This window comes from Caretta caretta, chromosome 3, assembly GCF_965140235.1.
Source record: "Caretta caretta isolate rCarCar2 chromosome 3, rCarCar1.hap1, whole genome shotgun sequence".
Lineage (NCBI taxonomy): Eukaryota > Metazoa > Chordata > Testudines > Cheloniidae > Caretta > Caretta caretta.
The window spans coordinates 70,475,282-70,503,233 of NC_134208.1; the positions used below are offsets into that span (position 1 = coordinate 70,475,282).

General features: G+C 40.7%; 1 protein-coding gene across 3 annotated transcripts in view; it reads right to left on the reverse strand.

Annotated features, from left to right (window-relative positions):
- The window catches only part of BACH2 (BACH transcriptional regulator 2), a 277,018-nt gene extending 249,728 nt beyond the window's left edge, over positions 1-27,290 (reverse strand). For 2 of the 3 annotated variants that reach the window (XM_075126582.1, XM_075126583.1), the window contains exon 1: positions 26,751-27,290. The gene's annotated coding sequence lies outside the window, so the exon portion shown is untranslated. The remainder of the gene's footprint in view (positions 1-26,750) is intronic. The other variant, XM_048844992.2, reaches the window with a different exon arrangement.
- Positions 27,291-27,952: the final 662 nt, after the last annotated feature.

The window sequence follows — 27,952 nt, forward strand, 5'->3', positions numbered from 1 at the left end:
CATATTGCTCAGCAGCCCACCAATTCCAACTGCATGAAAGTGTATCCGCATAGTAAATGAGGGTATCACTGGTAATGCAACATGCCAGGTCCTCTCATATTTTCTTTACTTCCCATAAATTAACTATAATATATGCAAAAATATCTGACGTTTTGGGTACACACCCCACATACCCCACACTTTTCCTTGTGTTTGTTGATGCTGAAACAGATAAACAATCTTCCAGAGTACAACACAAAATGGTTGTCAACAGCCAAATTCATGTAATCCCAACTCCTCCACCTCCAATCGGTTACAATGAGCTATCCAATATAGAACAGATGGAAAACTGATGTTAGCTGGGACAGACAGACTGGAAAAAGGAGAATTGTTTATAAGATCATATGAAAAAACCACACCATGTTTCTACAATGCAAATTACCATGAATATGGGTCTTTTATATGAAATGTTTTTTAAAATTTATATGAAATTCTTTTTAAAATGCCAATAGTTTTTCAATGTATTATGAACCAATTTGTGTCTTACTGTGCTCCTCACTGTATGTTTGCTTTTAATAACAAACCAATCCAATAAAGATTTTCCCTGCAGTCTCTTGAAAATGACATGCAATGGGAAAGAAATCAGAATTTATTTTGGCAGTTAAGGTCTATTGATAGAATTATTGAGTGTCAGATTTCCTAAGCATAACTTTACATAGTAAATATTGTGTTATTATATCTTCTATAAATTCATAATTTAGATAACAATTATGCCTGCTTTTGCTTAAATATCAAGTGTCAACCCCCTATGGCTATCTTTGGCTATGAACAGTAACCTAATGCAATTATTCTGAAAGTAACAATAAGTGGGCAGTCATGCGAATTTGTAACTTAATGGTTTAAGCATGAAATTAAACAAGCAGGAGAAATTAATGAAAATGATTCAACATTAGACCACACTTGCTACAAAATATGAGTATTATAAACATTACCTAATCTCATTTAAAGAGTCTCTGTAATGCATAGATTTTACAAATATTTACTGACATTAATCTTGTTAAGTTATTTGAAGTGTTTTATTCAGTAACAGGATTGATTGGCTGGAAAAACAGGGTCATACAAAATAGCTGAAAGCTCTTTTTGTGAGCATGATGGATTTTTTTTTAAGTAACTTGTTTAGAGTCTTAGAACGTAAGACAACAAAACATTACAAACAGTTCTCCGATTGATAAATATGAAATATATCAGCCTATATTGTCACTACAATTTTTAAAGGGTCAAAGAGCCAGATGAGAAGTAATACTTCATTTCTCTTTTTCATGCTGCTCAAAATCACTTTCCATTTGTCCACAAACAGATCTTGTCTCTAAAGCAGTGAAAACATTGTCCGTTCCATGGGAATATGGAAATATTACTGGTGGAGATACATTTGCAATCCCCAGGCAGAACCTCAGCTAGTATGAAGGGTTACAACTCCCATGGAGTTAGGACAATTTACACCAGCTAGAAATCTGCCTTGCCACATCTGATATCTTTTGGCCACCCTCATCAAGTATTAACATTCATCCTTGTTATTTGTTTGCTTCCCCCTTCCCATAATAAGCATTGTTAAGTCTGAACTCCTTTATAAGACAGGCCATAGAACTCCCTCAAAATAATTCCTAGAGCATACTTTTTAGAAACATTCAAAAAATTGCCAGGGATGGAGAATCCACCTTGGTCACTGTTCCCTCCAAGCCGTGCGCGCACACACAGATCTTAAACCCTGGGCACACGGTGAAACACCCTGCCACCTTTGGTGGCGGCTTTTTTTTTTTTTTTGGCGCTTCGGCAGCAGCACAGAAGAAATTTTTTGCGCACACGGCCTGTTAAAAATTAGAGGGAACATTGCCCTTGGTAAATTGTTCCAAAAGGGTTAATTACCCTCACCGTGAAAGGTTTATGCCTTATTTCGAGTCTGAATTTGTCTAGATTCAACTTCCAGCCACTGGATTGGGTTGTACCTTTTTCTGCTAGATTGAAGAGTATATTATTAAATATTTGTTCCCTATGCAGGAACTTACAGATGGTAATCAAGTCACCCCTTAACATTTTCTTTATCAAGCTAATTAGATTGAGCTCCTTCAGTCTATCACTATAACGCACGGTTTCAAATCCTGTAATCATTCTTATGATTCTTCTTTGAACCCTCTCCAATTTATCAACATCCTTCTTAATTGTAGGCAGAACAATTACAGAACCAGACATAGTATTTCAGCAGCACCAGTGTCAAATTCAGACGCAAACTAACCTCTCTACTCTCACTCAAGATCCCCCTGTTTATGCATCCCAGGATAGCATTATCTTTTCACCACAGTGTAACACTGGGAGCTCATGTTCAACTGATTATCCACCACAACCCCAAATCTTTTTCAGAGTTGTGGCTTCCCAGGATAGAGTCCCCCATTGTGTAAGTATGGCCTACATTCATTGTTCCTAGATGTATACATTTTCATTTAGTCATATTCAAACACATATTGTCTGCTTGCGCCCAAGTTTACCAAGTGATCCAGATCATTCTGAATCAGTGACCTGTCCTCTTCCTTATTTACCACTCCCCCAATTTTGGGGTTATCTGAAAACTTTATCCGTGATGATTTTATGTCTTCACTGACAAAAAATGTCATTGACAAAAGGTCACTGACAAAAAAATGTTACAGTGTAGCACCAAGAACCAATCCCCGTGGAACCCCACTGGAAACACACCTGCTTGATGATGATTCCCAGTCTACAATTACATTTTTAGACCTGTTTGCAATGTTGTGGCAGCTGTGTTAGTCTCAGGATATTAGAGAGACAAGGTGACAAGAGACAAGCTTCGACCTTATACAGAGCTTTTTTAACCCATTTAATGTGTGGCACACTACTTTTATATTGTTCAAGTTTTTTTTAATCAAAATCTCGTGTGTTATCAAGTCAAGTATATTACGTCAACACTATTACCTTATCAACCAAACTGGTAATCTCATGAAAGATTACAAGTTTCTGTGACCATGGGTTTTATAATTAATAAAAGAGATCATTATCCCATATTGTGTGATATAGCCTAGGGTAGGGATGGGCAAACTATGGCCCATGGGCCGCATCCGGCCCGCCAGCTGTTTTAAGCCAGCCCTTGAGCTCCCGCTGGGGAGCAGGGTCAGGGCCGCTCCACACGGCTCCTGGAAGCAGCCGCATGGCCCCCCTCCGACACTCCAGACTGGGAGCAGGGTCGGGGGCTTCTCCATGCGATTCCCGAAGCCGCGGCATGGCCCCCCTCCAGCTCCTATGTGCTCCAACGGCCCTGCTCCACCCCCCTACCCCAGCCCTGAATCCCCTCTGAACTCCTTGATCCCAGCCCGGAGCCCCCGCCTACACCCCAAACTCCTCATCCCCAGTTCCACCCCAGAGCCCTTCCCCTCTCCCCCGCACCCTGAACTCCTCATTTCCAGCCCCACCCCAGAGCCCGCACTCCCAGCCAGAGCCCTTACCCCCTCCTGCACCCCAACCCCAATTTTGTGAGCATTCATGGCCCACCATACAATTTCTATTCCCAGATGGGGCCTTCAGGCCAAAAAGTTTGCCCACCCCTGGCCTAGGGCCATGTAGATTACTTCTCTTATTTTTGTTTATTTCAATTTCTTTAGAAGCTGTTTCCTACACATAGAACTTGTGATTGAAATGTCTTTTTAAAGAATACTCCCCAATTATTTCCATCAAATAAACATTACTATTAGCTATGGCTAGTGTATAGTGGTGCTTTATACTGTACACAAGAAACTGCCATATTGGATCACACCCGTGGTCAAGCTAGTCCTTACCTCCAACGGTAGCCAGCAGCAGATACTTCAGAGGAAGATACAAGAAGCTCTGCATTATACAGATGAGGGATAATATGCTCCCCACATTAAGTGTGTAAAACTGATCAATGAAATTGTTTTTAATTGTTCACTTTATTAATATAACTTCATAAGCAAAGTTTTATGAATGAAACAACATTCATTCATAAAACTGGTTACCCCAATAACTGGCTAATTGAGCTTCACTTTCAATCCAACTGCTGCATAAATCGCTGAAACTTGCGCTGTTTCAACATTGTAACTTCTGCTCACTGTTTGTCATTCATTATACTTGTCAATATTGGAACTTCTGTTCCCTGTTTGCCATTCCTTACACTTGTCCATATTGTAACTCAAACTGCATTTTAAAATGCTTGCTTCATTTTATAAAAGCTTGCTGCACCCTTCATTTTTGCAAAATCCTGCAGTAATCTTACTAGTTTAGTTTAGATGTGTGAATGACATATGTATGGATGATGGAATCAACCTCCAGCCCCAGCCTGTCCTGATGAAATAAAGTGTAAACACCAACGGCTGAAGATGCAGACAACAGCCCTGACAAAAGCAAGAAGAGTCCATTCTAAAAAGAATGGAACAAAAGTACAACTGAAGAAACATCAAACCCAGGTCCTAGGCTGAAAGTTATGTCTGCAACTGATGGGTGATCAATCACACTGAACCCAGAGGCAGCGTGACACAGCAAGACCTATACCTACAAAAAGGATGGGTGAGATGGAAGACTTTGAAGAGTAACATTCTGCTGCCAACATGGAAGGGCATCGGTGCATGCCCAACAGAGACCCAGCCCTTCCTTGTGCCTGGCTTTTCTGGCCAGTTAGCTGCCACAAGCTACGAATTCAAGCCACGAACTCAAGCTACATTCAGGACTGGTAACTATACAGCAGCTGCAGAACATTTGGGGTGTGTGTGTGTGTGTACATAGGTATTCGATATTAGTTATTGGTCTTAAATTGTGTTATAATAAACGTGACATCTTGTCTTGTCCCCTGAAACGATCCTGTGTAGTTTTGTTGGCATAACATTAACAGTAGCCAGCACCAGATACTTCAGAAGAAGATACAAGAAGCTTTGCATTATGCAGATGAGGGATAATATGCCCCCCACATTAAGCGTCCTCCTAATCCTTCACAGTTCAAAACTGGCTTACACACTAATGCTTGAGGTTGCCAAATTCTCTGCTCTGCAGACTGGCTTCCCACAGAATAATGATTCAAGTTCAAGGTCTCGGTCCTTATCTTCAAGGCGCTCACTCAGTGGCCTGGGCCCAGGATATCTAGAAGACTGCCTGAAGCTCCAGGATGAAGACTGCTTAACTGCTGTGACTCAGGGACTCTTTTGTGCCAACAAGCAGGGTGTACAGGTTTTTATAGGGATTCATTAGGCTGGAGATATGTACAATAGTTCATGAAAGGGTGGCATGGGAGGTCTCTATCAAAAGCCAAGAGCCCACTGGTCATCATAATCATTGTGAAATATATGTATGGAAAATATTTAAGGAATTATGTATCTAAACAAAAATTTATATTCTTAAAGTCTGATAGTTAAGGCAGTTCACCAGGAGGGGACATACCTCCTATGTGAAAGGAACATGTCTGAGCTAACAGACGCTTATCTCTCTGTCCGGCCAGGACAGTATTGCATGCCTTACGATGGATGCCTAATCACATACTGAGTCAAAGAGTGAAAAGACTAGGAAATCTACGAGAGAAAACCAACAGGGAATAAAACATCAGCAGGGTGTGTCTTGTTTGTGTCTAAGATCAAAGGATTAGTCTGGTATATTAGAACATGCAAAAAAAACACACAGGATCCTTCACCGAGGAGGCAAACTGGCAAGTGATTTGTCTCATGAAAAGAGTGTCACAGCTACCCTGGCTGTAAACTGCAGGTGAGCAGCACTTTATTAGACATGAAAGTATCTTGTTAATTCAGTCTAGGCTCTAGAATGCATGTTATAAATTTATTTTATATGTAACCATTTGTTTCCAATACTTCTACTTGCAATTACTTGGAAGCTTTGTTAAATAAACCTATCTAAATGCTGTGTGTTAATTGGAATGATGATCTGAGATGGAACTGGTAAGGGGGGGGGGGGGGGGAGAAACAGTCTACTGATTGTTTGGAAGCAGTGGATGTGAGAGTACTGAGTGTCCAGCAGAGCAGGGGCTGGACACTCCAAGGGGATGCCTATCATTAACCACTGTAGGCCTAGAGAGAGAGCTTGTGTTGCCCATGGCCAGTGGAGCTGGGAGCCAACGCCCGGCAGGCACAGACAAGGTACCACCTGCCTTTAGCATGAGGAAGCCAAGGTGCCTCAGCCTTGAGTACCCCCCGAGCAGGAGTCACAACTACTCCCTTCAAGCACAATGGAACTTGCCATCTGCCTTCTCTGATCTAAACAAACAGCAGCATGCATATTATATATATATATTTTGAAACCAAAACAAAACCATATACTACACACACATAGAACTCGTCTCCCCCAGGGGAGAGGAGAAGAGAGAGAATGAATTACACGTGACAGATGTTCATCACGCTGCTTAATGCACTATTGGAAGGTGTTCAGATACTACAGTGATGATGCAGTGTAAGAACCTATACAGAACAGAATAGCTTCCCAGATGCCTTTCCTGCATTGATAAAATTAATTTAGAATCCTTCATCCACTTATTTAAATATCTAACTAATGATCACTAATATCTAGACACACTGTGCACAAATTAGACTATGGCAAAAATATATTTAGTCAATGGAGGGAACTCTACCTACATAAAAACAGAGTATTGTAGATTTAAGTGTACTAAGGTCTCAATAACCAAAAGGGAAGAGTAGGCAATGATAAAGAGAATACTTTCCCGATGCCTTTTCTGGAATGAAAACTTGGAAGCAAGGCCTCCTGTAGTTAGAATGATTCGATGGCTTTGCTTTTTCTCCACCGTTTAGACTGTTTTCCAAGTCAGGAGAAAGGCAATGAGGGAGGAAGGGATGGGAGGCATGGAGTCTATTGACAGATGATAGCAAAAGCATCCCTCTACTCATGCTCCAGTTCCTGGATATCTGCTACAGTATCTGGGACTTACCTATTTTTCAGTGCATATTCCTCCTGCTTTACAGATTATCTAGTTTACGCTCCACTCACATGCTCTGGTGTCTTGCTCAGCCAGTCCATGTGTGTGTTGAAATGTCAGGGGAAGAAAAGGGTGTTACAGGATTTAAGTTTTACACAACCCACTGCAAAGCAGCTTGGATTTCTTTAACAGAGGCATTTAGGCTATCCCACCTTTCCAATTCAAGCAAGCTACCACAGCGTAATCTGAACTGATAGGAATGGTTTTTTTCAGTGCTCTTTAAATCGACAGGAGATCCAGGTGAGCTTGTCTTCTGTTTCACTACACAGTTTCTTTGTCCAACGGAAAGTCTAGGGGAAATTATTATTTGCAGCTGGTGGGGACTCCCCTCATATACTCATGGCTTGCAGCTGTGGTGGATGAAATTCAAGGGACTCACCATATCTGTTGCACCACCAGTTGAGAAGGGCTGTGTTTTTTTTGTTTGTTTGTTTTTTACTGATAGGAAGAAATACTCACAGTATCAAGATGGTCCCCTGACTGTTTTAGATCTAGGACAGGTCTTATGCCCTATACTTAACTACAGAATAATTCAAGTGGACTCTCCAAAAAGATTGATCCCAACTGACTGGGCTGATCCTATACCATTTTTGAAGGAAAAGAGGATAATTTCAGACTTGGGGCATGCATTTATGCTCTGCCTTAAATGTTTCCAGTAAATTTTGGGGATTATTTGTTGTGAATTTGCGTTTTTCTCCCCGAGTAAAAAGGAAAATTTAACACTGCCACTATGTCCGTTGGAACTTGGGTTAGTTCTGATTTATGATGGGGGGAGGCTGGGAATTGAAACAAACAGTGTGTGCCCACAGAAGGCAAAAGACTGTGTGTGTCTCTGAGATTTGAAGCTAGTAGAGGAAGGGAGAGCTTATATTCCTCAAATCTTTCTAATACTGGAGTCTGGCCACAGTCAACATTCTTAACTCAGAAGAGTTATCCACAATTCAAGGATGGATTCTTAAGTTCCAGTGGACCACTAATGAGAAACCCAATATAATAAAAGCAAGCAAAATAGAGCACCAGGTTGTTAAGACTACTAAATACCAAGAAGCATTTGGCGAGATTATGACAGACCAGTTAGGACTGTTTATTAGCATGTTTTTGTCAGCTTAAATTTCTGCTAGCCATGCTATTACTTCTCAGAACACACAGGTGACACAGACAGAGATGCTTATTGATCAAAAGTCCTTCTCACTGCTCCCTCCAGCTTTCTGCCTAGGGGATCCCACAGAAAAACTGGAGTCAACACCTGAAGTCCTGATTTAGCTACATTCAAGTTTCTAGCCAACAAGACTTTTGTATCTTGCACAGAATTCAGTGTTGCCACTCACTTTAGAATGGAATGCTGGCCTCCTTGGTATCTGAGAATGATGCTGCATGGTCTGAGACATGTGTATTACCAAATAATTCTCCTTCTTCAGGACATTTTCTTTAAGAGGACTGGGTTGTCTGGGTTTCTCTCCATGCAGCAGCTTCTTTTTCTAATTCCCGTGTCCTCTTCTCCAAAGGGCATTTCTGGGCCCTTCATGACACGGTGTGGATGAGTGAGTGTCTTTTACGCAGAGGAAACAAAGCGTCCCTTAGAGAGAACTGAAAAGAAACACACACACAAAGCTTGAATCTGAGAGAGATCTAGCAATAGACTCCTTTACCGGGGAGGAAAGCGATGCAGAGAGAAAGGGAGCCTGGAAGCAACCAAATTTTGTTAAGCTACATATAGACCCTTAGAGCTAGTAACAGACGTTATCTGCCATTGTGCTAGCAACATAAGAGATATTTACTGAAGCCTCTACTAGCTTGGGGTGTGAAAATATGGTGCAGACATGCAATTCAACCCTGGAGTCAGTCAGTTATGGGAGAAAATGGAAATAGGGAGCAGGTTATAGATGGTACTCAAGAACAAATCGTTGGTTGGAGCTTTGGAGAGTGCTGCCCTACGCTGGGCCCTGGCTTCTAGGTGCTATTACAACACAAATTAATAAGCGTTGCACTTTTCCCTAATTATCTGTTTCTTCTGGTAGTACAAGAATGAGGTAACATTGCCCCCGCAATGGGGTAACCAGCACGGCAGGAGAAGAAAAAACAGCATTTCAGCTTACAGGACCCAGCTGCTTCTGACTGCCAGCAAAATAAACAACAAGTGGACAGCCTACTGTGAGACAAAGGAGACAAAAACATGGGCACTAGCATTCTAAGATTGATCGGCCTGACTGACTCTACTGGTGACAACCAAGTCACAGAAAGCCCAATTTCATAGGCTCCAACCTCAGAAACGGTGATATACTCTTCTGCTAATTTCTACATATGAATATATTTTGTTTGCGGTGTTTTGTACTAATACAGTGTGGGAGGAGGGTTGCTATAATTTTATTGTAGTGAAGAGTCCAGCAACCAATACACAAACATTTATTTAGCAGTTACAAATCAAGATAACAAAACAGACAATTTAAACATTCCAGGTCTACATTTCCTTTAAACTAGTAAAATCTAGAGTGAGTGCTAATTTAGTCAGTGACTAGCAGTGTTCTAGGACACTTCTTTTGGACATTATATATAGTTTGTCACCTATTAACAACATCTCCCTCACCTACATCTTTATCTTGATCTATATAAAACCTCTATTCATTACACAATGTTCCATCAAGAAAAGTCATTCCTTCTTTGTGGAAAGGGGGAAATTAAGAGCCGTTTCCAATTCAATTTAACTTTTGTTCTCCTTCCACTGAAGTGTGGTCAAGTTTTTCCTGCCCTAGTTTGTATTTATATGGAAATCACTGTACAATATATTTATGTTTTCTTTGTGTTACCCATTAGGTCCTTTGAAATAAAAATATTTTTTGTCATGTGTCTGTGAGCAGAACGTAAAGTTTATACCTTTAGATAAATATCTGCATGAATTGAACACGGGTGTGTGTGTGCGCGTGATACTTTGTGTATGCAAGTATCACACACACACACACACACTCTTCAAAGTTCTCCCGCTTCTCTTATCACATATCCCTTTCTGGCCTTTTAGATGTTTAAGTGGCAGAGTTTCTTTCCTATGTAATTTGACTCATTGTATCAGTGTTTTACAATAGGACTGCTATGCACGCCAACTGATTTTGAGAAGCAGAGAGAGAAGTATTTTGGATTCATTTGAGGGCCCCTCCATACAGTGCACTCATCTTCTTTTGATTTCATGCTGAGACAAACATGCCACACCCAGCCTTTTTACTGTATGTTCTAGTTTAAAGAAATGGCTTCCTGTAAGCAAACAAGCTGCATTTTCCTTTGGATACAGTATTTTTGAAGTGATGCAGTAAGGAAAGGATTTAATTAGCACAGAAGCATTTTTTTTAATGTCACCATCTACTCTAGTACCTAAATGAACGGGGGCATGTAATTATACATCCACTCTGGCATATAACAAAGGTACCTGCCAGCTTTTTTAGTCTAATTTTTGCACTTTTCTTGTGTAATTTCTGAATCATGGGTTCAGCAAGTTTGTGGCTTTGCATCATCTATACCAGTGGTTCTCAACCCGTGGCCCAGTCAGCATACAGCTGCGACCCATGTGACATCATCAGGGCCGTACAGGTAGAGAGAGTGTGTGTGTGCGCGTGTGTGGCGGTGATGCAGCGCACATAACATATAGAGAGCTGCATAAGCAGCCCACAATGGTAAATAGGTTGAGAGCCACTGATCTATACAAACTTTTTATATATAAATAATGCAGTACAAAAGTTTTAGCCTGGCAGCTGAGCATACTTACAGGGGTTTTCAACTGAAAGCCCCTTTCACACACACCTCTTCCCAAGCACTGTCTGAACCACAGTATACAACTAAAAAGAGTTAAGAAAGAACAGTCTTGCCATGAGACCTGAACTCTTAGGCTAGTGTGCTACAAAATGAGCAGCAGCATCCTCAAAATTAAGCTAACTAAAACGTTGTTCCACTTTGCTAATTGTTCAGGTCTCTGTCTATATTTGTGTGGGAGCCTTTGAGTTTGGTTTTCTTTTACTTTTTAATTTTTCCATTTTATTTTACCTTCCATTTTTTCAAAGCATGCATCAACCATGGCTAATTCATAACTGTGACACCATGCATAAATTAATATTTTCAAACCATAATTTGAAGTTTTCAACTTTTTCCATACTATCAAATAGATTGGTGTCTTTTTTTCCAGTCAGAATCAACAATAAGATAGGAGACATTATAATTATTATTAGACAGTTGGAGTATCTTACACCTCAGTTGTAATTAACTGAATAATTAAATTCAATAACTCAACGCCTATCTTCAGTAGTGTGCACAAATCCCCCTGAAGTGGAACACTTGTAACTTCTATCAACCACTGACTGACACCAGGCATTCCAGGCACGTCCAGGTGGAACATACCTGTTTCGCTGCTAAAAACGCTAATAGGTACATTCTCTCATTCCACTAAATTTCAATGGCATGTTGACAGACCATATCAATGAGGAAAGTTAATGATAATGGGATCTGCACATTCTTACTGAAGGAAGAAGGGCACTATAATATTCTTATCTACTTACACATGTCCACTTTTTCCTCAGTGAGAATATGCAATGCCTATTGATATTAACTCTTTGACTACTAGTCTGCCACCACACTTACTGTATTGTCATGCTCAATTAACATCCTATCAGAAATAATGGAATACGAACACACACTTAGAATATTCAAAAGCACTGCAGGTACATTCTATCTAGAGTATTAAACAGCAGGCAAGTGGTTAATGGAGTTACAGACCCTGCAGAATATAAGGGGAAGACATACTGGAACTTTAAAATAAATCTGTATTTGCAAATGCTAACATTAAGCTCCTTGTGGGCAGTTTGGGAGGGGAGGAAAGACACCTAATCTGAATGATACTCCTGTAATATTCCAAATATCGAAACTTAACTTGACTTTAATTTTAAGGATCAGTATAATTTTGCATTAAAAAAAATTGTTTTCAATGCCCCCAAAATAGGTTCGGTTTTTGTATGATAGAGAGTATCTTTTTTGACCTTTGATTATTAGACATGGTTGGGGTGTTTTTTTAAGCTTCTGGGTCTCTAAAAGTTGTGGAAACTTTTAAAGACAGAAAAGGCCATGGCAAAAAGAGGAAGAAATGCAACCCTAGATAATTTTAAAGATTTCATATACCTAAAATGGGCAAATTTAAACCGCAGCCTTAGTCATAAACCTACAAGAAGCAAATCAGTAACAGTGAAAGAAAAACTACCGCAAGCAAAACCTGATGCAGTGCGAATATAGTTTGAACCAGTGGGTTACAGTACATCACAATGTACGCCAAAGGAAGTGGGTGTAATACCTCTCTCATTGCTTCTCCTCCTTCCCCCAACCTCATTTGACCACCTGTAACAGTCTCAGAGGAAGCAGACAATCTCCCACATACTTTCCAGCTACACTGCAACAGCCACAAAGTACACAGGCAGCTATCAGCATATGTGTAAAAATATATACGTGGAGCATCAGTGTCAGAAATCTTTGTGATGATTAACCTACTCTACATAAAAAAACTACCAGAAAAACACAAGGGGCAACTGATCCCCCTCAAACCCACACGAGACTGGAAAATTATGGTAAGCAGGACATAACCTCTGTTGACTACTGGGAGCTGCGGTTGAGATTAGCACTCAGCAGAAAACGTTTGCCCTTCTGACCAGCATTTTCCACTAATGATTGAATGGGGTTGGAGTGGGGAGAAAGGGGGTGGTTAGGAGGGGGGACAGAAGTATCCTCATTTCCTTTTGGCCTTTAGGTACCATTAACCAATGTGGTTCAGACAGTTTTTTCTTTGATAAACTAGAATTATGGCACAGATCTTGCCACCGGTTCTGAAGCAAGACTTCTCTGGTAAATCAATAAGGTGTACTGCATTAAAAAAACAAAACAAAAAACCCACTAATAGCATGACAGGGCCTTGTGAACCTGAAACCTGAGCCCAACAGCAAAACCCATCTAAAGGGGCTTTCTTTGCGGAAACTACAGGGCAGCTGGGTTTCAGCTGGTTTTAATACCCTTTAAGAACACTTTTAGCCCTTATACACGAGTGGTAGGGGTTTTTAGATGAGCCCTACATAAAAAAGGGGATTCCTGTTACCTGGATCTTAGGTAGGAAAAGCCCAAGAATCCTCATGCCTACAGGATGTCAACCTACTTTTAATTTTATTTTTTTAAAAAGAAGCGTCTTCTGGAAACTGTTTGACAAAATTTGCATATGCTGCAACAGTGATTTTCCCTCCGTGAGTTGCCTTAAACTTAATAATATTTGGGGGGTGGGGGGAGGGAGTTAAAAATAAAAGCTAATAGTTAAAAGTCATGTGTAAAGTCTGTGTTTCACTTGAACAATTATTTAAAATAGTGGTTTCTTTAACTGAATAAATCTGCACCTGCAAAATGAATCACTGCTCTATAAATACAGAAGAGAGAATCCTTTCCAGGTTATATGTTTACACATTCTCAAATACGTTTTATATTACAATTATGTGGAAGGACACTACCATGCTTCTTATAAAGAAATGTCTTCAATCTCCAAAAAGTTTCTTTTAAAACAAACTGAAGACAAGAAAAAAAAAACTTTCATAAAAGAAAAAGCATTCAATATGACTTTAGAATTACACTATTAACACAATGGTACATGCTGCATTCCAGATTAATCCACAATCCTTGGACTTTTTGATCAATTTTTCTTTGACCACAGAATCCCCCAAATCTGTGAACATCCCACAAAAGGCACTTACAAAAAGTGGGGTGCTAAAATGAAGTGTAAATCACCTACCTATACAAGTACAGATTATTCATAGATCATCACACCAGAAAGGCCCATTGTGATAATCTAGTCTGACATTCTGACAAGGAAATGTAATGTATGTGCCTGAAATTCCAAGATCGGCAACTATGCCATATTAATGAATTGAAAAAATCTTACAAAATACAAAGGGTCCATTTCTGACAGTAAAAGATTAGCTTGGAAGATCTGTCTTCCAATGTTAAAGAACTGAAGACCAACAGCTAGAAGTAATCAAGAAATTCCTTGCAACATATCTACTTAGATTTATAACAATATACAAAAAAGCACCAAACTTCATCTCTAGGTGCCTATCAAAATTTAAAAATACAATCAAATTAAAAGTAAAACTAGCAGCTACTCCACACTCACACACAAATGTAGTATCAAGACAAGAAGTCCAACACTATTGCAGACACCAGCTCCTTCCTCCGCTGGGCCCTGAAAAACATGCAGGTCTTGTAGCATGCCCTGAAAGTTTAAATTTGGGTTGTACTGGGCCACAGAGATGTGGGTTGGTGGGTGAGTGGCGAGAGGATGGAGGTAGTAGATCAAAAGTTGATTGATGGCCCCTCTCAGAGAACACCTGGCCTGCAGCATCCTCTCTAATACCGAGAAGCCACCCACATAACTGTCTACACTGATCACAGCTGTGCAGTATTGCATGGGGAGACAAGACACATGTCTTAACTGGGCAGATTCCAGGCCATTTATTAAAATGTAAGTTCTGCTTATTGAAAGTGAAGAGGTGTTTTGGTAACACTACAGTAAGATGCTGCAATTTCTCAGGCGTTTCATTATGATCTCTGGCTCACTCCAATTTTGTATCATATCAGGAGCTGTTGCTGAAATAAATGAGAATTTATGAAAAAAGTCCAGGGTGAAATACGGTCATAAGGGATTAATTTTGTTTCGATTGAGGCAGGACACGGGCAGTAAAAGCAGTAGTACTGGTTAATTCTTTGCTCCTTTCAAACAGTGGCAAGTTAGAACACAGCTTATACCTTGCCAGCTCAAGAGCAGATCTAAACGACAACAAAAATCTATAAATCACTCTTTTTTTAAAAAGAGTAAAGCGCTTGATACCGTTTTCAGCTAATGTCCATCCTGAAAATACAACTGAAACTCCCTCACCCCAAATCCAACCACAAGCACATCACTTTTGTAACTAAATGGTTACAAACAACGTATTGAGAAGTAAATGCATTTTAAACAAAACATTTATAATTACGAAGTCTTTAAGTTACCAGGATATGCAAAACTGAAAGGTTACATGTTCAGATAAGTTTCAGAGTAGCAGCCGTGTTAGTCTGTATTCGCAAAAAGGAGTACTTGTGTGTGAAATTGGTTATGTTCAGATAAGCATCCAAACAATATATGTTTACCCAAAGCTTAGATGAACTATCCAAAGTGCCTCCAGTTTGCAAAGTGGGGCTGAAAATTTCCTAAGTGCAAGATTTCTCATATTTCAGAACCAGAACTGAACAAAGGCATTTGAAGGCTTCAGAAACTTGAGATTTAACATCAGATTTTGAAATGGGTAAAAGTTTTTGCATGTGTTTTCCCCCAAATCACAGAATCATAGACTATCAGGGTTGGAAGGAACCTCAGAAGGTCATCTAGTCCAACCCCCTGCTCAAAGCAGGACCAATCCCCAATTTTTGCCCCAGGTCCCTAAATGGCCCCCTCAAAGATTGAACTCACAACCCTGGGTTTAGCAGGCCAATGCTCAAACCACTGAGCTATCCCTCCCCCCGAAATACTAACCTGCACAGAGATATTTTTTTTCATGAAGGTGACTGCTCCAGCAAGTGATAAATCTGTACCATGGCATTATTATTTTGGAAGCGATTAAGGCTGTTTTCTGCTTAGTGAAGATACTAACAAGAACATGTTACTTTCACAACCTGCCATTTTCTTGCTGCTTCAGTTTACAGTGAAATCGTAATGCTAAATTGGTGGCATCACATGAATATCTATGGCAACCTGCCAACATCAAACATCGAGGTAATGACCTCACTGCAGGATCAACCAGATGGAGAAGTGGCGTTGAAAAAAGAAAGAAAGGAAAGAAATATCTGAAATACCTATAAAGTGAATAAAGAAAGTGGCTGGCCAAGTGAATCACTTTTGTTATCACTGTTCTTACCCCTCCCCCCAAACACACACACGCACAGTTTTGAAGTCTCTCCTTAACTTTAAATTCCTTTGCTATTGAGGGTTTTAGTCAGTTGTTAAGTTTAGAACACTCTGAAAAGACTTTGGGTTCTATAAAGTTCTGCAGTGACATTACTGACCTTGTTACTCTTTACGGTACTCCAGTTCTCATGAGAAAGAATGAGTTGTTTGAATCACTTGTAGTATTTTCACTACTATACTCATCTTCAAAATGATTGGCATCACCTCATAACCAAATATCTGCACAATCTTTATAGGAAGGTTTTATAATTTCAAGTTCTGTAGAGATAACACTTCAGCAGCATAAGGATTGTTTCACCAAAAGGAAGTTGAAAAGCAATGCAACTGTTTGCTAGCTCAACATCAACTTCAGTCTTTCATGACAATACCAGGCAGCTTTCACTAAGTGTGTGCCTCAATGTACTCCCAATTTAGTGACACAGAGAATGACAAAGCTTAATAAAATAGTGGAAACCAACTAATGGAGCATATGAGCCTGTGGCTTTGAGTGCTGGGGAGCTGAAAGGAAGAACAGGAAATGTTATACTAATTAAAACCAAAACACACAAGTCAGTGCCCAAACGAACTTGTGTATTAGTTTGCAACCTTGAATTCTGAATTAACAATCAAGGCTAGACAAAACTATTATGCTGTGACTATCATTCAGCATGCCAAATCATACTAGCTTCAAACACACAGAATGGCAAGGGAAAGGCTGGATACTGTGTTTTAGTAATGCTTACAGCTTTTCAGCTTGGAATTTGGTGGTTACCACATTAAGCATTACTCACATTATGAATTTAGTGGAAGGTAAACATAAATTGGTAGAGAATTAACTGTCCAAGAAACTGACTAATGAATGAATCATTTACTCCACTTTTAGTCTAACAGTAAAAGAAAGAAAGAAAAAGATCAAGAAAGGAAAGCAAAGGAAAAGGGCATAAACATAAGAATTCTTTGCAGAAGTGTTTATGTTTGCATTGCCTTTGAACTTCCAACTATGACAAACAGCCACCTCGTTATATAAAACTATTGTATGTATGAGTTTTATGTACTTGTTCAGTGAAATACTGCAGTTTCTTGAATACTCTTGACTGATTTGGACTTTTATCACAAGAATTCTGCATATTTTTTCCTCACCACACATTTTAAAGTATTTATACAAGAATGCATAAAGGGTTTGACAATAAACTCTAAGGCACTGGGTTTAATCTGATGTGTTTGGCAGGTTAAACATTCTGGGTAAAATTGTCAAAAGTATTTAAGTGACTTAGGAACATAAGTCTCAACTTCACTGAGGTCCTTTTGAAAATGGAACTTACATGCCTATGTGACTTTCAAAAACATGTAAGTTTTACCTTTTATGTTTATAATGCACCTACCACCATTGTGTCTGTGGTCCTGAGTCTTTTCTACAGACAGGCTGAAATCAGAACAACGAATCTAGATCCCTTTCAACTTTGGACAACGTCTGATCCAGCCCATCTCTAGTCCTTTCCCACACAAAATTACTACATGTACTTCACTAGGAGTTCTCCTTAAATAAAGATTACAGGAGTTGGCTATCTATTCCCTCCTGTTCTTATAAAACCAGGACCATCGTATTTTTGCATGTACTGAATAATTAGAAGTTTTATGTTTCTCACAGTAAGGTTTACACCGGCTTGTACAACTGTATTATTCAATGGTTTCAGAGTAACAGCCGTGTTAGTCTGTAGTCGCAAAAAGAAAAGGAGTACTTGTGGCACCTTAGAGACTAACCAATTTATTTGAGCATGAGCTTTCGTGAGCTACAGCTCACTTCATCGGATGCATACCGTGGAAACTGCAGCAGACTTTATATATACACAGAGAATATGAAACAATACCTCCTCCCACCCCACTGGTAATAGCTTATCTAAAGTGATCATCAGGTGGGCCATCTGATGATCACTTTAGATAAGCTATTACCAGCAGGACAGTGGGGTGGGAGGAGGTATTGTTTCATATTCTCTGTGTATATATAAAGTCTGCTGCAGTTTCCACGGTATGCATCCGATGAAGTGAGCTGTAGCTCACGAAAGCTCATGCTCAAATAAATTGGTTAGTCTCTAAGGTGCCACAAGTACTCCTTTTCTTTTTGTATTATTCAATGTGCTTTTCACAGTAAAAAGGTACCTGAAAGAAACCCTCAATCCTAGTTTGGGTCATACACCTGCCTATATCTTGTATCTGAAGTAATCCAGTAAAATCAGAAACAAAAAATAGTTTACAGAATATAGATATTTTAAAATATGATTCCACGCACAATGACTTCTAAACATAAAAGGGCAGATCCTCAGCTGGTGTGAATTGTCTATTGAATTCACTGGAGCCTATGGCAATTTTCACTAGCTGATGATCTACCCCAAAATGATTTAAAAAAAAAAATAAATCCCATTTTAAAGAGGCCCAATCAGAAACACCAAATACTTATAAAAAGAGTGATTTGTTCTTGCAAGCACTGCAACAGTAGAAGCAATATATCTGGAAGCTAGTTTTACATATGTTAATATGCTAAGTAATACAACAGCAAAGATTTGTTTTGTCTTCTTCTTCTTTACCCATAACATCCTGAAATGTTTTAAACACTGCCACCCTGAAAGCAAAACAGCACCCCTCTAAATAAATTAAGGGAGCAAATCGGAAGTGTTTTCAAAGAATACAATGGCTAGTATTACAGCTGAAATACCTAGTATATTGGTTTTCAAACACTAATATTTCAGCTGTAATATTAGCATGATCATTATATTTGACCTGTATTACAGGGTGGAAAGTAGTCTGTTTTATATCAATTTTTAAAAGGCATTAACTTACAAAAGCACATGCAAAAGACAACATACCCAAAGAACAATGAAACACAATTGTCACAGACTACACAGTTTCTTCTCCTCTAATAATTCTTATCAGGTTTGAATTTCCTATACAACATAAAGGGAGGGGTGGAGCACTCAAGAAGGACAAAGGTTTAGTAGAAATCAGTTTCTTTTTTGCATTTTTACTACTAGAAGACAAATTATCTCATAGGCAATGAGCAATCAGCTTTGCACATTGCCATTTATTCTCCAACTCTTATGTTCTATTAACCTTCTTTTTGGGATCCTTTGACACCAAATCAAATAGCAATATAGGTTGTTCAGCAATATTACCATCCTCCACAGTGGTTTAACTGAATTGAATTAAATGGTAGAACAACAGCTTGGTAGAATGAGGCAGTGTGCACCCTTTTTTTCTTCCTGAGATAAAGGAGGTTAGATTTTCCACCTATATTTCCTCTAACTGTGCAACTAAATATCTACTACACATAGTGCAAAAAAGTTCAGGACACCGAAGCCTGGAGGTTAGGAAATGTTTCATAGTGCAAATAAAAGCAGCAGCATCACAACTAACGGTGCAACTAATTTTTATTGGGTGGGTGGAAGGAGAGGGAAGACCTTTCACATTGTAAAGCAAACCATGAAACCTTCCATAAGCTTTAAAAAAAAGCACAGAGTAATATTTTCCAACCTTTCACTAAGAGTAGGGGTGAAAACCACATGTTTTAAAGGTCTTGCACAGTTTTATTATTAGAAGTAGAAACCCTACTGATACTGATGAGTCATTTGTATTGGCGGAAACCAAGAACACCCATCTTCTTCGTGGGTTACACGGCACTCAGTGTGGTTTTCTATTCATTACCGGTCAAAGTAGTTGACTAAAAACAAAACAGGAGACAAGAACTCACCTTCGCTCTCGATGCCTGTTTAATACCAGCTGATTAGTTTATCATCCTTCTAGAGATTGCTTACATTGACTACTTTTGGTTACATAAAGGGGAGTCCCTTCAGAAAAAAAGTGAGTGCCTTTAATCTTTAAAATAATCAAGATTAAATCCAGCACTGAAAATGGGTAATATACTCCATTTCTGCAATGACCGCTGTGACAGATTCAAACAAAACACAAACCAATTACAAATATATGGAATCAGCAGAAACTGTCATCTTGAGGAACCTTCTGAATCATCAGAACAGAGTCCGTAAATCCAAAAAGGACCAGTTGCACTGGAATATAAGCTTTCATCATTCATATAAATGAAGGAGTCCTCTAATGTTAATAACAGGAGTTATTTCAGAACATAGGATAAAAAAAAACAACAAACAGAATCCAAGAGCTAGCAGAACTTTGAAAATAATAGAACACTATATCAAGTTTTTGGGTTTTAAGTGGAATTCTCCATTGAATGGAATGCGTAATTCTGCTTTTTCAAAAACTGAACAGCCCATAATTACCTAGGGAAAATGCCATTCTAATGTTAAACTCCGTATCTGAAGCAGGAACAATAGTTCCTTTTTTGTAAAGCCACTATCCCCATTCAAAAAAAGCCAACCAACACACAAACCAACACAAGCACACACGTCCTATTAAACATTTGCAGGAACCAGACGCAGTTTAGCCATTGTTTGAACAGAGGTGGAGAAAACTGCAACTTTTTGCCATGAACGCCAAAATCCTGGCCTAAACAAATGAAAGGTTTTGATAGTACTGGGGGAAGAAACTACAGCAAAGCAGTGGCCAGAGAACTGAAAATATGTACCAACACTCACATTCTCTATGTCTGTCTCTCTTACTGTGGACAGTTTATAATGAGGATAGCTCTGAGCTGCAGCAGACACGTGAGTCAGCAAGAGCTGCCTGTAGGAAACTGCTGACATATTAAATTGTTCTGCATACAGTGCACACACCTCCCCACTAAACAAAAACAGGGTGTATGCAAATTAGTGCACAGGAACACCTCCACTCTTACAGTTCTTGTTTTCCTAGTTTAGATTTAAATTATAAAACAATCACTAATAATAAACACTTTGAATGTCAGCTATAACAAGCAGCTGTGTTCAAGTCTCAAGGGTCACTTTGTTTTAGCTGCCTTTATTCAAATAGATTTAACTCATTTCTCTCTTTGCAAAAAGCAAAACTGTTGCTTTATAGACAAGAATTGCATGGTGACAGACACCTATATACAGTTACTGGTTTTATGAATGGGGGACTCCTCTTGAACCTACACACTGAAATCAAATGGAACACATATCTATTATAATTTGGGTGAATATTTTGAAGCCAGATTGCCAAAAATAAGTAATAGCCTCAATTTCAACACCCATCAGATTTAAACAACTAGAAATTCCCAGGTTTTCCTGTTTCTATGAGTTCTTCAAACACTTTTTTGTTGCTGATACATTCCTGAAGTCATGTAAAAATGATATTCACACTTCCATGAAATAAAAGTTTTTAAGCAGTAAGTCTCAGAGGATGAGAGAATTTCAGGTCATCTTCTATACACGAAGAGGGAAAAGAAAGCGTAGACTGTAGTGACTTCTCGTTGAGGCTCTAGTTTAAATGTCAAATAAAACACTGGCTTGCTATGTATATTTATTGTAGAAAATCTGTTTGGGAGGAATCTGGGATAAGTCAGGCATTCTGTTTATTGTAGTATGGAAAGCCGTCATGCTCCCCCCCTCCCATGCCGGTTTGTAATCGTCTGTTTACTATACCAGTACAATTTATGATCTCCAAACTGTTTTGGTGGGCCTTTGCATATAACCTGCAATGGAACTAGAGAAAAATTCTCCAGCAGCATCCCCTTTTTGGCTGATCAAAGATTTGATGTTTATAACTATTTAGTAGGGTTTCCAAAACCCATTCTGCCATTCTTTTTTATTACCATATTTTGAACATTTGTAGATCCTCAATCAGTGCTGACAGTTTTTGTACTAAACCAGTAGCATCAATTTAAGCTCATTACTGGTCACACAGAAATTTGTATGCATTTCACTGCTTGATTTTGCTTAAATTATAATTTAAAGTCCAATAATGGCAGAATAAGTATCACGCTTTTCAATACACTACAAAGATGTTTCAGCCTAACTAAGAAGCAAAATGAGCACACTGTAACTCAGCTGGCTACAGAGCCATACATTTCCTGATGCAAGCTTCAAATGTGTACTTATTATTCAGGCAGCTGCCAAGGTTAATATGTTTTGGCTGAAGCAATGGTGACCAGTTTTTGTAAAAAGCTGAGTAAGCATTCTGAACACTATCCTGGCAAACCACTGGTAAACTTAGAGGTAGGGAGTCATTGTTCATTCAACCGCAATAATATATTCAAATTTAAAACCTATTCAGATCTTAGTGGAGAACTGCAGTATTTTCAAAGAATCTGTCACATTCTCCCAAATTGAGTGTAATGGAAAAACAAATCACTTAGATTTTTAAAGAAAGCTGGTATTTCTCATTAGAAATGGGTCCAATTTTTCTTTACTACATCAACAAAATGCATTGTATATGCCCCTTAGTCCAACTCAGAAATAAGTTATACACAAGCCCTACACCACACTCAAAGTGAACATAAATCTATACTTGAAGGATGTGATAATGTGCTCATTAGAATGCAAGTCACATGTGCAACAGACAAAAGACACAGAAGTCAGGCTTGTAAATGAAGAAAAGTTGTCTTTGACTGCACTTTTGAATAAGAGTGGACACTCTTACAAGATGAGCAGGGCTTTGCATACAATTAGAGGACAGTGTAAAATGCATTTGGACCATCCGCATTAGAAAAGGAAAAGAAATTCCCCAATACACCTGTAGTATATGCAGTTCTAAGAAATCACCTATTCACACTCTTGTATAAAAAATGTAATCACTACAGAGGAGTCTAGTTAGGACCTGTCATATACTACTGTATGACCCATTTTGAGATGTTTTAAACATCCATCAAGCTGAAACTGGACAATTTCTCATCCCAGATGCACTTTTAGAGGTCTTTTCTCAGCCTTATGCATGAGTAAAGTCCTACTGAAATGAATGGATATCATGGACATGTAAGGAGAAAGTAGTCCTCTTTATTGTTTTGGGGAATGGGATTTAAAAAATAATGAGGAAGTCACTCTGACTGTTCTTCATGGTTGCAGATATTTGTAGAGTAAGCCTCAACAGACATTAGCCGAGATAGTCAAGGACGTAACCCCATGCCCCTAAGCTGAGACTGGACGACAGGAGATAGATCACTTGATAAAATGCCCGGTTCGGTTCATTCTCTCTGAAGCATCAGGCATCGGCCACTGTTGGAAGACAGGATACTGGGCTAGATGGATCATTGGTATGATTCAATATGGCTATTCTTATGAAAAGCTAGTCTGACAAATACTGCAGCCTGTGAAGAAGAATAGCTAATTTATTTAGCTACAAGACAAGCTTTAACAGCCAAGCAATTGAGGTTTTTAAAAAACTAAATATGGGCAATTACTATTACACATTCCATACTACATATCATATACATAGGTGTTTGGTTTCATCTCTCCCATTGACATTAATTATGTGCATACATGAAGCGATGCACAGACCCCTGTGCAGCATGAAGATTGTACTAAACTTCATTAATGTCAATGGGTCTCCAAGGCCTTCTACAATGTCAAAACATTTACCAGGATTTTTCATATTAAGAATATTAGACATCAACATGATACTCCTATTTATCTGGATTTGGGCCATTTCTCTCAGTCAGCAATATACATTATTCCTAGGGCACAGCACACTATAGTTTGGAAATTTTCTCCTCAATGCTAAGGTACTATGGCTGAAAGCAAAGATTGCCGGGGGGAGGCGAGGGAGACAGGGTTATCATCATGGTATCTGGGGTCTATTCTGTTTACACATATAAATTCTATTAATTCTAATGGAAGTCCCATGTGCCTCTATGCTAGGGTGCAACCAGAAACATTAGCCCTACCACTGAATTTCCTGCTTTTTAAAACTATATGAGATATAAATCATTGATAACAATTGACTAATTAGTATTTTTATTTTATTAAACACATATTTTGGAGTATAGTCTGTTGTGGACACTCTCCTCCCAGGACTCATTGCTGTCTGCCATTTAAAAATGTATGTTAGTGCACATTATAAAAAATGCAATGTTGTCTAATTTTACATCTTAACACTACTTGTGCTTCTATAGGACTTTTTATTGTAATGTTGCTATTCTGCTCATTTTACAATTTGGTCAACTGAGGCACACCTTGGGTAAGTGGTTTGCCCAATATCTCAGAGCTGGCAAGTGGAAAAGCTAGAAAGAGAAACTTGAAATTCTGATTCTCTGTCCTCTGCTCTTACTATTAGACAAGATTTCCTTCCACTTTGTGCAGCTGATTTTGATGCATAATGTCCAACACCTTCAAATCAATCTTTGGAGTTAGATGGTTAAGTGTGAAAAGAACACCAATCTTTAAAAGTACAGTGAAGTACTACGCCAGTCTACCTGCAACATGGGCACTCAGATACTACAGTGAGGGGCCCACGCAAGCGGATACAAAGTCAATCTTGAATTTCAGAAGGATATGCACTCATCTGAAGCAGAATTTAGCTTTTCATTTACACACTGAAGTGCTTTCTGAAATGTTAGATTAATAAAATGTTACTACACGAGCCCTGTAGTTAAATGCTTAACACACTTCCTTAGCCATTTTATTCCATTCAAATGTATTAAAAGCAATTATTCCATTTCCTACTCAAAATTTTATTTTCCCTTTATCCAACAATTGTCAAATAATACAAGTGAACTACACCAAATACACCACCTTCAAACTACACTTACATGTAGCTAAAACAAAAATCTCATACAAATCTACCCCTCCAAAAAAGAAAAAGATATTAAAATACTCGCTCTCCGCTCAAGACCTAAAATACCACATTAAAATGCATACAAATTTTATGACAATGATGAAGTCTCATAAAATGGATTTTTATCATTAAAACACTGACAAATGTTCAACTACAGCAGAGCAAACAGCAACACTATAATTTTGCAATTTTTTTAGATACTAAAGTCTGATTCTAACAAGGTGCCATTTCTGCCTCACGTTCATTATTACCTTAAAGAATGAAAAATGCAGTTTACCCCAGAGCTGCCAGGGCTTCAGTAATAAGGGTATGATGATCTCACAATAACTGAAGCATTTTAAGCAAGACACCCGCTGTACTATAAAAATAGCCTGTTCCACAAAAGGAGAGGCATGATTTCACACTTAGCTTCTTTCATGACAGCCAGAGCTTTTGCAGCTAACTGCCTTGCCTACATATTATATTTTAATGATCTGAGAAAATTGTTATGAGTTACCCTTGCTCTCTAATTTTACTCCAAACAGGGGGGGGGGGAAGCATTGTCTCTCATTAAGCACTATCTTCTTTGCAGACCCCACTAGGCAGGAAAGAAATTATCTTTTTTTGTTAAAATACACTCAACAGATGAAATTTACAGAAAAACTGCTCTGAAGCAAAAAGATGTCACCTGAGAAATGAAGAAATGATCTGATGCTTGCCAGAAACCATTAAAACTGGGTCTCCCGTTTACCACAAGAACACTGCCAATAACAAAATTATTTTGAAGGCTGTTACACACACTGAGCAACTACACCGTTGTCTGGCAACTTGCGGTTACAAACTAGCTGAAGTCAGGGTTCGAACCCCAAGCCCACGCAAGCATTTTACAAGTGAGTGTGGCCAATACCCCCACGCAGGTGTCTAACGAAATAGCTGAGCCACTCTTAAAGAAAAGCCAAAGAAGCAAGCAAGCAAGCAAGCTACAGAAAGGACCCTCTTTCACGAGGCAGTAACTTCGAAAGTGCACCACCCCTCAACATCTCTCCACTGCCGAACACCACAACGTGACCACTAACCCGAAGGGGAAAGTGGGAGAAATCCGGGAACTGAACAGTTTCACGTGGCGATACACATAAGATCCCGAACACAAAACCCCATCAAAGGAAAGGAGGAGGAGGAGGAGTGGGGTTGAGGAGAAGAGCTTTACGTAAACGGGGTGGCTGTAAAGCGGGGTCTGGCAGGAAGTATTTAGCCACCCAGCGAGGACAAAAATTCACACTCTGTCACATTGCTTAAGGGAAGTGTGCAAGGAACCCAAAGGGAAATGCAATCCCGATTGCTTTGCTTTTTAGAGGCACCCTCCTCGCTTTATCCTAACCTGGGCATTCTTTGCTCGCCGGGGGGCCTGGATCCAACAAATGCGCAGCAAACCCTCTGGGTGGGTTTTCCTTTTTTAAGAAAGATCGAGCTAGTCGCCGTAAAGAGCTAAAATGCCCAAATAAAAGATGCGAAGGGGAAATGAGGAGGGGGTAGTCAAGGGGTCTTCGCCTCATGCCCCCTCCTCTCGCAGCTCGTTAAAAAGGCCTCGAAATCTGACAGCTGCTTTCCTCCGCTCGTACAAAACAAGAGCCCCCATGCCTGACTTATTACTCTTGGGCTCCTCCTCCCGCTTACTCAAAACACCCATCACCGTGCATGCAATATACCAGCTACACTTTCCTCTGGCGCGCACGCTAAAGCAACTGCGGGCTGACCATCATCAGACACCCTCTCTCTGCTCCTCCTTCATCCCCACCATAACGCCCATAAAAGGCACCCTTTGCGGTGGTCCCTACGCGTCAGGCCAAGCCAGTACCGGCCACCAACAAACAGCCGAGCTGGACTCACTCGCACATCAGATCCTTTTACACACTTTCAGTTACGCAACGTTTCTGTGGTTGGTTCCCACTTTTAGAAATGACTGTTCGCCCTCCTGCGAACCTGAGCACGGGGCTTGTTTTTAAGCTATGCCCCCGCAGCAGCTGGCTCGGAGAAAATCCGCCCCTTCCCTCCCCCGCGGCTCTCCCGGCTCCGCGCGCACACACCAAACTTCAGCTCCATCAGTCCCCGGGAAAAAGCTGCGAAAAGGCGACTCACCTTCTTTCGCCGGCAACTTTCGATCCTTCCCCTCTCGCTGCAGCCTCCCCAGCCCGCTGGGGCGCGGGGGCCGAGTGGGACGCGGAGCGGGGGTGGGGTGCGGGGGGGGCTGGATTTGCTGCTGATGGAGGGGGGGGGGAAGAGGGATATTTTTTTGCGGCTAGGAATGTGCACCCGCGGAGACGCACCTCACATGGCGATGGCTTAAAAACCAGCTGCCTCCAAAGTCTTTGCAGAGAAAAATAGAGGGAGGGGACGGGGAGCAGCAGCAGGAGGAGGAGGAGGAGGGAAGGCTGCAGCAGGGGAGGGGGGGGCGTGGGGAGGGGGAGTCGCACAAGACTCGCTACGCTGCCGCTGCTGCTACACTCGGGGCTGGCGGCGGCCGCACGAGGCGGTGGCAGCTCGGTGCCTTCGCAGCCCGGCGGCGTGCTGCTGCTGCTGCGGCGGCTGCCCCCGTTCTGTGGGTTACACTCTCCCCGTGGCTCGCGCTCTCCCCAACGGAACGCCGCCTACTCCCCTCAATCGCTACATTGTTGACATTCGCAGGCTGACATCATCATCCCCACCTCCCCCACCGCCGCCGCCGCCGCCCGCCTTTCCCATTCACAATAACGCTACGTAAACCGCGTAGCGCCCTCTCCCTCTGCGGCGGGGACGCCTTCGCGCAGAAACAGGCGTAGCGCCGCTCCACGAATGGCAGCTTCGCCGGCATCCCCGCGCTCAGGCGCACGCGCACCTCCCTCGCCAGCGTTCTCAGAGAGCCAGTCCGTGTCCCTGTGAGCGCCTTCTCGCAGAGCGGCCTCCCGGTTGTGCTCGCGCGCGGCCGAGGGGCAGGCTGGGAGTTGTAGTCCTCGCTCTCCGTGCCGGGGGCTCCCTGGTGGTGCAGAGCCCCGCGGGGCGGCAGCGGGGGCGGCTGGTGCAGCGCTGCGCGGCCAGCGGCGGGGAGGTGCTGCTCTCACGGTTGCAGAGGCGGACAGAGGAGCCGGGGCCGCAGGATCCTGGGGCTGGGGGAGCGCAATGGGAGCAGCGATTCAGGCCCACAGGGGCGGCCGGGATTTTGCATGAAGAGGTGGGAATAACCAGGGGCGCATCAGCTTTGCAAAAGCTATCCTCAGAGTTTCGTAGACCCGGCACGAAATCTATGCGCGCCCCCCACTTCCCCCCTCGTGACAACAACGGCAGCATCCTAAATGTTGATTCCA